Source organism: Manis pentadactyla, chromosome 10, assembly GCF_030020395.1.
Source record: "Manis pentadactyla isolate mManPen7 chromosome 10, mManPen7.hap1, whole genome shotgun sequence".
NCBI lineage: Eukaryota > Metazoa > Chordata > Mammalia > Pholidota > Manidae > Manis > Manis pentadactyla.
This window is the reverse complement of record NC_080028.1, coordinates 114,559,701-114,573,834: the sequence shown is the minus strand read 5'-3', so window position 1 is coordinate 114,573,834 and position 14,134 is coordinate 114,559,701.

The window sequence follows — 14,134 nt, the reverse complement described above, 5'->3', positions numbered from 1 at the left end:
GTAGTGGTTTTATCCAATTTCCTTTAGGGCCAGTACCTACAATTTTCAGGGAGAGTTGGATATGGCCTCTTCCCTGAAGGGGCAGTTTGAATTGAAACCAAAATAAGCAAATTTACTAAAAGGAACATTTTGAACAGGAGGGATATTGGGGTTGCTCCTGTGGGAAGGCCGCCGTGCAGTCCCTTCCATCTGACTGCCCGGACTGTGTCATCAGGCTGGCGGCTCGGACCGGCTCCCGACATTCCTGGATGCAGTACCAAAGGATACAGAGAACAGTGACAGGAAATTTCTCTCAGAGGGTAGTACCTGGCGGTGCAAAAGACAGATTATTCCCATAGCACCCAGTCTTTTATTTTATGCACACTGTTTAAAAGACACATAGAAACGAGTTAAGGAATGTGGTAGTGATGGTGGAATAGAAAGAGATTGTTTAAAGCAGATGGAACAACATGTGTAAAAGTCCTGGCCTCTTCAAAGACATGAAACAAATCTAATATTGTTATAATTTAGAGAGAGGAAGGAGGTGGGGCATGTTTGAGATGATTCTTGTCAACTATGAAAAGTTCAGATCATGTAAAACCTTGCAACTCATTTAAAGAATTTTTATCTTTAAGCTAAGCACAATGGGAAACTATTGAAGGATTCAGAGGGGGTTGCCATGCCTAATATGGCACTTTATAGAAATCCTTCTGTCTTCTGTATAGATAATTAATTCTGAGGCGGCGGGGTGTGGAGAAAGGGAAGATGGTGTCAGGGAATATGCAGCTAAGTAGATATATTTGAGGTGTCTTTTGGGTGAATGACATGTAGAGGGCAGTGAGAAATAAGCAAGAGCTACGGATGACTGCTGATTCTTGGCTTTTCAGTTCTGGGTGCATTTACTGAGATGGAGGTTAGGATGATAATTTGTTTTTGACCCACTAATTTTGAGTTTTTCTGAGAACTTCCATTTTTGGTAGCTATCTGCTGTTTTGCATGCAGTTCCTTCTCTGTGAAATACACTTCCCTCCCCAGGACTCATTTTCTCAATATCTCTTTAACAGAGAGCTCCAGGGAAATTAATTGCTCATTTATTTGTGGTTCTGTAACAATTTATACATAACTTAATTGTAGGAGTAATTATATTAAACAGTCTTATCTGGGACCCCCGGTAGATGATAGACTTCCTGAGGGCAGTTACTACTTCTTATTTATTATTTCACTTCTGATATAGCACAGGAACACAATAATGTAGAAACAGTAATCCTTTAATCAGAATGCTAGAACATGAGAATTCCCCCAAAGCAGTATTCTAGTTTGGAGAGGAAAGACAGGGAGCTTTTATAGAACTTTAGCAAAAGTGGTAGCCAAAGTTCTGCTAATTTTTGTAATATGTGGTCAGAAATAGTTCTTGGAAAAGAAAGAAATTATTGTTGTGGTTTAGCAATTGTGAGTTGGGCAACTGAAGTTTAGCAAAAGGGAAGAGGAGGACCATTTGGAGGCTAAGGTCATGGGAGGGCCATGGTGAACAATTTTCAGTCTTCAGATCTCTTAAATTGTATTTGTTAAATTATCTTTTGAATGAATAATTTAAAAACATTCTAATATTTCTGTCTCCTGAGATCTCAACATTTCTCCACAGCTGGAGGTAAAGTTCTTATATTAGGTATGGTAATTTGCAGCTGATGTACCAAATAAACCCTGACAGCTCAGTGTCTTCACACACTAGAAGTCTGTGTCTCATTCAGGTCTCATTCAGCATTCCTATGTGCATGGCCCCCCATGTGGGCTTTCAGAGCACATTTGCTGCAGAACATGAGGCTCCTGCTTCCTCTAGGTCTGTCAGATTCCTCTTTAGTCGGCTATTGAGAACAAAACAGGGAATCATTTTTGGAAGGTTTTAACTTTCTTAGTAGGAGTGCAGGCTATCACTTGTGTCCATGTCCCATTCACCAGAACATATGATCACACCTAAATGCAAGGGGACCTGGGAGATGAGGCATAGCTATACAACCAGGAGGACAGGCAAATGGGTGAGCACGTAGCAGTTTTTGCATTTTCAAAAACTTTGTTCATAAATGAATGAGCAATGCTTTTAAATTTCATAGGAAAAGGGAAACAGATCTAAGAACATAATCTCTCTTCTTTTACAAATGTTCGTATTTTCTTGGTGTTTTGTCTGGAGTTTGGGGATCTTACATTAGTTGAATACTTAAGTTAGATAAGAATGGAGAAAGTTCAAGGGCAATTCCTTATTGACTGCAGACGGAAGTAATATAATCTCTTTTATTTTACCTCTTTCCTATAATCTAATCAATGCAAAAACTAAAGTGCTAGGGTGGTTTTCCTTTTGTATGTATAAATTTGGTCTTGGGTTTGATTACTTATTTTATGTAATTACTTGTAACCAGAATGAAAAGCTGAATTGTATTTATGGACTGAATGAGCAAAATGGCCTATGGTAATCTCTGTGGATACAATTATGTCATTTAAATGCTCACGACCATTAAAGTTAATCTCCTATTACATGATTTTTTACTTATCTTCTGACCGTAATACTAGAATACCTTAATCTCTCTATTTTTAAAAGTTTACTGTAAATTAGTCTTTGTTACAACCAAAGAATTATATGCTAAAATGCAGTTTCTTTTATACATCTCTAACAAATGTCATAGCCCACCTAACAATCACATTTTAAGTCATTTGAAAATAGGAAATTCCTTCCTCCCTGAAATAGCCAAATAATTTAGGAAAACATTCCATTTTCTTTTTCCTGGAAGGATTATTATGTCTTCCCTTCATGATACTATATCACTTCAGAAAATAAAATTACCTTTTTGACTCTGATCTATGCAAATGTTTTATATCCTTGAATTACAAAATAAGTGGGATTATAAATAAGTCTGCTAGTTGTTGGTTACACTTGGTTGATTTTCTACTATTGAAATAAAAATTTCCAGGGTTCAAATATATAACTTAATAAAAATCAAAGAATCAGAGAACTAAAAGACATATAAGAATTCAACTAGTTTTACTTATTTCTTATTTCATAGGCCAGGAAATTCAAGTCTAGAAGATGAAGGGCTGAGGCCCTAGAACTCTTGAGCAACAAAGTAGAAATCGACTACACCCATGCTTACAGTCCAGAGATGTCCATTACTGCATTAAATTTAAATTTAGTATATGTAAAATCCTACTGTCATGCATATCAAGAGTTTCTTCTTCAATATGTATATACATTCTTTTCTGTTCTAAATTCCATCAAACATTCATTTGATGTTGACTTAATGGATTTTTATTTCCAGAAAAGTCATTCAAAACTTACCTCAGCACTTTATAGTTAATAAAAAAAAGTTTTAGTTTAGCACTAAAATATTTTTTTGTTATTAAGCAAACAAAGTAGCCTAAAGAGGTTAGTATTAAACATAAGTAATTGAACAGAGGAAAAAATGAAGCCTTCTGAAGGAGCGCAGCATGCAGGCGTTCCCGGTGTTTACTGTACCTAAATGAGCAGGGAAATTAATGCCGAATTGCAGGGTGGGCCTTCCTGGAAGAAGTACCTTTTTCTATTTTGCACAAAGGTGGAGGTGAATAAGTTAGCAGTAGTCCTGACTTAAAATGTGTTTTAAGGTAAAAGAAGTATGTGCTAATGTTAAATTAAAGCTATCTAGAATACCTCTGAATTCCTCCAGATATCTTTGCTCAAAATGACTGTTCAAAATTTATTTAACAAAATGAGCAAAAACAGAAGTTCCAAGATTTGGAGTTGAGTCAAAATGCTCCATAAGATTTGGAGAATGATTTGATCTTAGCGAAAAAAGAACCTAAGAGGATATTGACAATCCTTTTTTTAAATTTTTTATTATTTATTTTTTTTATTAAGGGTATTTTGTTTTTATTAGGGTATTTTGTGTTTTTTCTTTTAATTAAAACAAAAGAAAACCAAAAGTTCTCTTTGAAACGTAACAATTTCTGAAATTTGGAGAAAACCTCATGAAAAACTTTTTCTTATTTCATGTATTTATGGGACTTACAAATTTTCTTTTCTCATATTAGCAATGAAAAGCTTGAGTGCTTTTAGAGTACCTCTTGATGAATATCACATAGTGAAACAATATGAGATTGCACCTATAAAATAATTTTACAAAATGCTAACAATATTCTATATTACTCTTTCAGATATTTGGTGACAGTCTGCCATGCTTACTATGTAGAAAACACTAAGGGCTCTGGGTGTTCATAGGAAATCAAATTCTTTTTGTCAGTGGGGTTTCATTACAGAAACACTGGAAAATGCAAAAATTAACAATGCAAATGAAAAAATATTTTAAAAATTATTTTATTTGCTATGCTTTATATGATATGGTGAATTCTTAGGAAACATGTCTTACTGTTTAGACCTTACTATTAGATTTTGCAAAGACATGCCATGATATAGTATCACTTCAAATTCCCTGAGAAAAGAGATGAAAAGAAATTGTTAGCAACGTACTCAAAGTGCCTGAAAGAGCAAAATGGCCTTGCTTACCTCTCCCATCATTATTCGCATCATATTCAGCCATTATGAACTCTACATTATTTTCCAAAATGCCATAGTTTGGTGCACTCCTTTTCTTCCACCTTGAGTTCCCTACATATCTGCCATTCAGAAATGTACTCAATTAGCTTTTGTTCAAGAAATATTCATTTATGCTCCCAAAAGTTCTACTGTTGGGGTTTACTTCTGTACTCTATTGATCTCAGGTTTGGCCATGTGACCAAGTTAGAAAATAACATGGAAATTAAAAGATACCTGGGATAAAGTGATAATGAAGATAGCTACAACATATCCAAACTTGTGGGATACTGTTAAGCATTTCTTAGAGGGAATTTTATAGACTTAAATATATACATTGGAGAAGAAAAGAGGCTGAAAAAAATCAAAGAATTTCACAAAGTTAGAGTCAGTGAAATTTCCTGTTCCTGCAAGACCATACTCTTGCTCAGGACATATAACTCCATCAACGTCCACCTAAAATTATTCCTGGATGTCCCATGCGGGTGACTCTCATGTGCTCAAAAATCAGTTTTTCATGCTCTGCAACTCAGCCTGTCCCTTATCTTTGATATATATATTCACCATTGTCACTGTGGTACTTTTCCCTGGGGTGCTTGGCAAAATGAGACCCTTGGATGCTTTTTCTATGATTTTTTAACAGCTTTATTTTTTATTTTATTTTATTTTTTTATTTTGGAATCATTAATCTACAGTTACATGAAGGACATTATGTTTACTAGGCTCCCCACTTCACCAAGTCCCCCCCACATCCCTGTTCACAGTCACTGTCCATCAACATAGTAAGATGATGTAAAATCACTATTTGTCTTCTCTGTGTTGCACAGCCCTCCGCGTGCCCCCCAACACTATACATGCTGATTGTAATGCCCCCTTTCTTTTCTTCCCGCCCTTATCCCTCCCTTCCCACCCATCCTCCCCAGTCCCTTTCCCTTTGGTAACTGTTAGTCCATTCTTGGGTTCTGTGCTTCTGCTGCTGTTTTGTTCCTTCAGTTTTCTTTTGTTCTTATATTCCACATATGAGTGAAATCATTTGGTACTTGTCTTTCTCCGCCTGGCTTATTTCACTGAGCATAATAACCTCTAGCTCCATCCATGTTGTTGCAAATGGTAGGATTTGATTTTTTCTTATGGCTGAGTAATATTCCATTGTGTATATGTACCACCTCTTCTTTATCCATTCATCTACTGATGGACATTTAGGTTGCTTCCATATCTTGGCTATTGTAAATAGTGCTGCGATAAACATAGGGGTGCATCTGTCTTTTTCAAACTGGAGTGCTACATTCTTGGGGTAAATTCCTAGAAGTGGAATTCCTGGGTCAAATGGTATTTCTACTTTGAGCATTTTGAGGAACGTCCATACTGCTTTCCACAATGGTTGAACTAGTTTACATTCCCACCAGCAGTGTAGGAGGGTTCCCCTTTCTCCACAGCCTCGCCAACATTTGTTGTTGTTTGTCTTTTGGATGGTGGTGATCCTTACTGGTGTGAGATGGTATCTTATTGTGGTTTTAATTTGCATTTCTCTGATGACAAGCGATGTGGAGCATCTTTTCATGTGTCTGTTGGCCATCTGAATTTCTTCTTTAGAGAACTGTCTATTCAGCTCCTCTGCCCATTTTTTAATTGGATTATTTGCTTTTTGTTTGTTGAGGCGTGTGAGCTCTTTATATATTTTGGATGTCAACCCTTTATCAAATCTGTCATTTTCGAATATATTCTCCCATACTGTAGGATACCTTTTTGTTCTATTGATGGTGTCCTTTGCTGTACAGAAGCTTTTCAGCTTGATATAGTCCCATTTGTTCATTTTTGCGATTGTTTCCCTTGCCCGGGGAGATATGTTCAAGAAGAGGTCACTCATGTTTATGTCTAAGAGATTTTTGCCTAAGTTTTTTTCTAAGAGTTTTATGGTTTCATGACTTACATTCAAGTCTTTGATCCATTTCGAATTTACTTTTGTGTATGGGGTTAGACAGTGATCCAGTTTCATTCTCCTACATGTAGCTGTCCAGTTTTGCCAGCACCATCTGTTGAAGAGACTGTCATTTCCCCATTGTATGTCCATGGCCCCCTTATCGAATATTAGTTGACCCTATATGTTTGGGTTAATGTTTGGAGTCTCTATTCTGTTCCAATGGTCTGTGGCTCTGTTCTTGTGCCAGTACCAAATTGTCTTGATTACTGTGGCTTTGTAGTAGAGCTTGAAGTTGGGGAGTGAGATCCTCCCCACTTTATTCTTCCTTCTCAGGATTGCTTTAGCTTTTCGGGGTCTTTGGTGTTTCCATACGAATTTTTGAACTGTTTGTTCCAGTTCATTGAAGAAAGCTGTTGGTAATTTGATAGGGATTGCATCGAATCTGTATATTACTTTGGGCAGGATGGCCATTTTGACGATATTAATTCTTCCTAGCCAAGAGCATGTGATGAGTTTCCATTTATTAGTGTCCTCTTTAATTTCTCTTAAAAGTGTATTATAGTTTTCAGGGCATAGGTCTTTCACTTCCTTGGTTAGGTTTATTCCTAGGTATTTTATTCTTTTTGATGCTATTGTGAATGGAATTGTCTTCCTGATTTCTCTTTCTATTAGTTTATTGTTAGTGTATAGGAAAGCCACAGATTTCTGTGTATTAATTTTGTATCTTGCAACTTTACTGAATTCCGATATTAGCTCTTGTAGTTTCGGAGTGGAGTCTTTAGGGTTTTTTTTATGTACAATATCATGTCATCTGCAAATAGTGACAGTTTAACTTCTTCTTTACCAGTTTGGATTCCTTGTATTTCTTTGTTTTGTCTAATTGCTGTGGCTAGGACCTCCAGTACTATGTTAAATAACAGTGGGGAGAGTGGGCATCCCTGTCTTGTTCCCGATCGCAGAGGAAAAGCTTTCAGCTTCTCGCTGCTCAGTATGATGTTGGCTGTGGGTTTATCATAGATGGCCTTTATTATGTTGAGGTACTTGCCCTCTATACCCATTTTGCTGAGAGTTTTTATCATGAGTGGATGTTGAATTTTGTCGAATACTTTTTCAGCATCTATGGAGATGATCATGTGGTTTTTGTCCTTCTTTTTGTTGATGTGTTGGATGATGTTGATGGATTTTTGAATGTTGTACCATCCTTGCATCCCTAGGATGAATCCCACTTGGTCATGGTGTACAATCCTTTTGATGTATTTTTGTATTCGGTTTGCTAATATTTTGTTGAGTATTTTTGCATCTATGTTCATCAGGGATATTGGTCTGTAGTTTTCTTTTTTGTTGGGGTCTTTGCCTGGTTTTGGTATTAGGGTGATGTTGACTTCTTAGAATGTGTTTGGGAGTATTTGCTCGTCTTCTATTTTTTGGAAAACTTTAAGGAGAATGGGTATTATGTCTTCCCTGTATGTCTGATAAAATTCCAAGGTAAATCCATCTGGCCCAGGGGTTTTGTTCTTTAGTAGTTTTTTGATTACCACTTCAATTTCATTGCTGGTAATTGGTCTGTTTAGATTTTCTGTTTCTTTCTGGGTCAGTCTTGGAAGGTTGTATTTTTCTAGGAAGATTTTTGCTATTGTTTTATCCTTCTCAATTTTATTTATTTCTTCTCTGATCTTTATTATGTCCCTCCTTTTGCTGACCTTAGGCCTCATTTGTTCTTCTTTTTCCAATTTCGATAATTGTGACATTAGGCCATTCATTTGGGATTGTTCTTCCTTCTTTAAATATGCCTGGATTGCTATATACTTTCCTCTTAAGACTGCTTCTGCTGTATCCCACAGTAGCTGTGGCTTTGTGTTGTTGTTGTTGTTTGTTTCCATATATTGCTGGATCTCCATTTTGATTTAGTCATTGATCCATTGATTATTTAGGAGCGCGTTGTTAAGCCTCCATGTGTTTGTGAACCTTTTTGCTTTCTTTGTACAGTTTATTTCTAGTTTTATGCCTTCATGGTCTGATAAGTTGGTTGGTAGGATTTCAATCTTTTGGAATTTACTGAGGTTCTTTTTGTGGCCTTGTGTGTGGTCTATTCTGGAGAATGTTCCATGTCCACTTGAGAAGAATGTGTATCCTGCTGCTTTTGGATGTAGAGTTCTGTAGATGTCTATTAGGTCCATCTTTTCTAGTGTGTTGTTCATTGCCTCTGTGTCCTTATTTATTTTCTGTCTGGTGGATCTGTCCTTTGAAGTGAGTGGTGTGTTGAAGTCTCCCAGAATGAATGCATTGCATTCTATTTCCTCCTTTAATTCTGTTAGTATTTGTTTCACATATGTTGGTGCTCCTGTATTGGGTGCATATATATTTATAATGGTTATATACTCTTATTGGACTGAGCCCTTTATCATTATGTAGTGTCCTTCTTTATCTTTTGTTACTTTCTTTATTTTGAAGTCTATTTTGTCTGATACTAGTATTGCAACACCTGCTTTTTTCTCTCTGTTGTTTGCATGAATTATCTTTTTCCATCTCTTGACTTTAAGTTTGTGCATGTCTTTGGATTTGAGGTGAGTCTCTTGTAAGCAGCATATGGATGGGTCTTGCTTTTTTATCCATTCTATTACTCTGTGTCTTTTGATTGGTGCATTCAGTCCATTTACATTTAGGGTGATTATTGAAAGGTATGTACTTATTGCCATTGCAGGCTTTAAGTTTGTGGTTAGCAAAGGTTCAGAGTTAGCTTCTTTACTATCTTACTGTCTAACTTAATTCATTTATTGGGCTATTATAAACGTGGTCTGATGATTCTTTATTTCTCTCCCTTCTTATTCCTCCTCCTCCCTTCTTCATATGTTGGGTGTTTTGTTCTGTGCTCTTTTTTAGGAGTTCTCCCATCTAGAGCAGTCCCTGTAAGATGCCCTGTAGAGGTGGTTTGTGGGAGGCAAATTCCCTCAACTTTTGGTTGTCTGGGAATTGTTTACTCCCTCCTTCATATTTAAATGATAATCGTGCTGGATACAGTAATCTTGGTTCGAGGCACTTCTCTTTCATTTCATTAAGTATGTCATGCCATTCTCTTCTGGCCTGTAGGGTTTCTGTTGAGAAGTCTGATGACAGCCTGATGGGTTTTCCTTTGTAGGTGACCTTTTTTTTCTCTCTGGCTGCCTTTAATACTTTGTCCTTGTCTTTGATCTTTGCCATTTTAATTATTATGTGTCTTGGTGTTGCCCTCCTTGGATCTCTTTTCATGGGAGTTCTGTGTACCTCTGTGGTCTGAGAAGACATTTCCTCCCCTAGTTTGGGTAAGTTTTCAGCAATTATTTCTTCAAAGACACTTTCTATCCCTTTCTCTCTCTCTTCTTCATGTGGTACCCCTATAATGCGGATATTGTTCCTTTTTGGTCACTCAGCTCTCTTAAAATTCTTTCATTCCTGGAGATCCTTTTATCTCTCTCTGCATCGGCTTCTCTGCATTCCTGTTCTCTGTTTTCTAGCCCATTAATGGTCTCTTGCATCTCGTCCATTCTGTCTTGAAGTCCTTCTAGAGCTTGTTTTATTTCTGTATTCTCCCTCCTTAGTTCTTGCATATTTCTCTGCAAGTCCATCAGCATGGTTATGACTTTTGTTTTGAATTCTTTTTCAGGAAGACTGGTTAAATCTATCTCCCCAGCTTCCTTCTCAGGGGAAGATGTAGCAGATGTCGAAGCTGTCTGGGTTAGTCTTGTCTGGATAAAATTTTTTTGCCTTTTCATGTTGATATGTGCAATGGTGAGCTATTGACTTTCTGTCAGCTGGGTGAGCCAAGGCTTTCCACTTGCTCCTGGCCTTTCTTTACGAGGACAACTGTGACCCCTAGCGGCTTCTGTTGGGAAATTGCGTGGAGACTGGGTCTCTGTATCTTGCCCGGCTGGTACAGAGGAAGCTCCCTTGCTGTGGGCATGGCTAGCCTCAGGGTGCTGCTCTGCTATGGCGGGGCCCCAGAGGGGTAATGGACGGGGGGCTATTTGGCTGTTTACCTCTGTGAGGGGTCTCAGAGCTGTTGCTCAGGGGGTTAGTGCGCCCGGAGTTCCCTGGAATTTCCAGCTGCTGGACTGTGACCCGTTATGTTTCCATCCAGTAGTAGGGTCCCTGTCCCTTTAAGACTTTCAAAAAGCACTCGCTTTTCTTTCTCACAGGGGTGCCGGCTTCGGGACCCGCTCAAAGGTCCTACTGCCCTGTTTCCCTTGTTTCCAGCACCCCACCCATGCACTGTGTCTGCAGTCTGGTGCGGATGGCTAGAGCTGGGTGCTTAGCAGTCCTGGGCTCCCTCTCCCTCCTGCCGGGAGCTGGGGGGAGGGGCGCTCGGGTCCCGCCGGGCCGGGGCTTGTATCTTACCCCTTTCCCCAGGTGCTGGGTTCTCGTAGGTGTGTATGTAGTCTGGCTGTTGTCCTGTGTCTTCTGGTCTCTCTTTTAGGATTAGTTGTATTTGTTGTATTTTCAAAAATATATATGTTTTTGGGAGGAGATTCCCACTGTCCTACTGACGCCGCCATCTTGGCTCCGCCCCCGGCTTTATTGAGGTATAACTTATGTACTATACATTCACTAATTTTAAGTGTATAATTCAGTGCTTTATTTATGTTTTAAGAATTGTACAACCATAATTAAATCTAGGTTTAGAATATATCCGTGACTTTGGAAAGAAACCTAGTGCCCATTTATAGTCATTCCCCATTTCAACACCCAAGCCTAGGCAACCATTAATTTGCCTTTTCTAGACATTTCATGTAAATGGAATTATATAATAGCTGATCTTTTGTGTCTGACTTCTTTCACCGAACATAATGTTTTTGAGGTTTATCTGTGTTGTAGCATGTGTCATGTTTCATTCCTTTTTATTTCCTGATAGATCAGTTTTGAGATTCTATGGAGGGAAAAGTTAGGTAACTGAGTTCTTGAGGTATTTAACTTATGGGCCTTTAGCAAGTAGTGCTGTTTGCAACTCATGAAAAAATTTATCAGTTAGTTAAGGGAGTGTCATTGCCTGCAACCCGTCATGAAATACATCATGACCCTCAGCCCTTCAAGAAATGACAGAATTCAAACCATCATTATCAGCCCTGGCGTAGGTGTTGGTGTTGTCATGTTGAGTCTGTAGCAATTTAGGTAGCTTGTTCAAGTCACAGTAAGTGGCAAAGCCTGGATTCCATGAAAAAGTCTGGATCCAGAGCCTTGCCTTGCTACTAGGAAATACTGCTGCTTGTGGGCAGAACCAAAGGCAGAGCCGTGATTCCACTAGTGGAAACATCTCCAATTGCTGTCACTGGCCATGGTTGACCATGAATAATTGTGCTCTTTCTCTTGTTTTAGGAATCTCCAAATGCTTTGATCTATTGTAGCCTAAAATGACTAATGTTCACACATCTGATGTTTTAATAGAATGAATGGAAATGATAGCTTGAACTTATAAACATTTGCCTCCCATATTTTATCATTGGAAAACCTGGAAAAAAGGTAATTTCCTTACCAAGTGAATAATAATGCTCCGTAGTTTAAAAGGATTTTAAGGAACAACCTTAGGTGATCCTCATTAAAATCAGTGAAGAAAGTAAGGCAGCTAGTATTGATTCTTTTACATGTGCCAGGCATTGTTCTAAACATCTTTTATGTATTGTCTTATTGAGCAATTGTAACACTTCTGTGAGGAAATAATTATTTTCCTCATTTTTAGATAAGGAAAATGGTTCTCAGAGAAGGAAGTGGCTCACCGTAAGTCCCATGTCCAGTCAGCGACAGACCGAGGACTAGAACCCTGTGTCTTTCCTTCTAGTCTTACTTCCATGAAATTAAATGGTCCAAAGCAAATTAGGAGGATGCAGACGCATAGAAAAAGCTGAAAGAACATTAGAACGGCTGGTCATACCATCAAATTTCATTTCTATGGACTTTCTATAAGTTATGGGATATTTATGTTATATATACATAAAATTGTGTTTCTACTCCACATGAAATTTACCTGGAGGTTAATTATATCTAGTCAGCAAATATTCATTGAGCAGCTCAATATTCATTGAGCAAAGTCAATAAACTAAGGAAATGAGAAAGAGAGAGAGAGAGAGAGAGAGAGAGAGAGAGAAACAATATAATAATAAAAACTGCCTTCCTTGAAACCCTAAACTCATTGCCTGTGTGAACTCACTCAATCTTTTAAACATAATTGAACTTGCTCACACCATATTGTGTATGTGGGGATAGAACACATATCTTGCAGAAAATGTAAAAATTGATCTTGACATAATATTCTCTCTCTAAGATAAAATACAGACTCACTGAATGTTAGAGCTGTGAGAGGCCCTATACCTCATTCCATCAGTGATTTTCCAGACCTGACTGCAGAGCTGGCTTTGAGATTCTGACCTGGCATGTATAGGATAAATCTTTAAGGCTGAATTGTTAATCAAAATTTCCCCTGGTGAGTAACAGGTCTGTACATAGAACTTCGAAAACATTTCATCTAAATACCAACATTAATGGTGGGACAACTGAAACCCTCCACACATACCCACACAAACACATTTTGAACTGATTGTCCTCTTGGTCACTGATGGTTACAGTCGCCGTTATCAGTATTGGTACTTGAGCATCCATCATTCAGTTATTCATACAGTCACTCATTTAACAAATAGAAGTGCTTGCTGGCACTTTTAACAGCCATACAGAGATATGAAGAAGATCAGCATTAGCGTCCTACACCCACCTACATACACACTGGGACTTCTAAGGGCTGCCCTGTCGATGTAAAGGTAATGGAGAAGCAGAGAGGTCCTTGCAGCTTAGCCTTGAATGATCTTTGTCTCTGAAGGTAAGGGGACCCCAGTGTGCCTGTACCCCAAGGAGACTAGATGTACTACATTTAATTCTCTCTACCCTATATAATAGACTTTTAGGATCCAAATTATTTCTACCAATGATTTTTCAAATACAGTGCCTGGATACTAAAAACCTAAAGAAGACAAACCAATGTGGAAAAAATAAAAAGTGACAACACCGTATAGTTAGGTCCCGTGATATTAAGGGAACGGTGGTGGGAAAAGGTGTTCTGCCAAATCTATGAGAAGCCCCTGTTGGAGAATCCTGGAAGGCTCCTGGAGTCCTGGAGGAGGGTCATTCCATATGCAGTGGATAAACATATGCCTTTTGAAAGAGTTTCTGAAATGCACCTGAGCACTGCTAGTGTCTGACCATGCGACACCGCATGACCACCCATTTGGGTTGTCCATCATGAGACATATGAGATCTACCAAGTAAGTCATAAGGGCAGGCAAGCCAGACCAGTCTATTAAAAGGTGAAAGTGCTAAATCCAGATTAAACGTGAGTCACACCTGACAGCACAAGCAATCTGCAGAAACAGTCCCGCTCTCCATATCATCTACCACTGTTGTCTGATCCTCTTTGTCAACTCACACCTACATTTCTTTTTTGGGGGGAGATCCCTTATAAGCAGCTGATAGAGAAGAAAAATACATGAGCTTTACTTAAATTTGAGTTGACCTGGCATCTGGGAGCAAGTAAAAAATAGAGAGCTCCACAATATTGTCATTCAGGGAGTATCTTGAAAAGCCAAGGCCAGTGGGTAGAGCTTTGCAAAGTGCATGTGACCCAGGAGAAGATGGTTAGGCTCATGGTAGTGACAGGAGGCAGA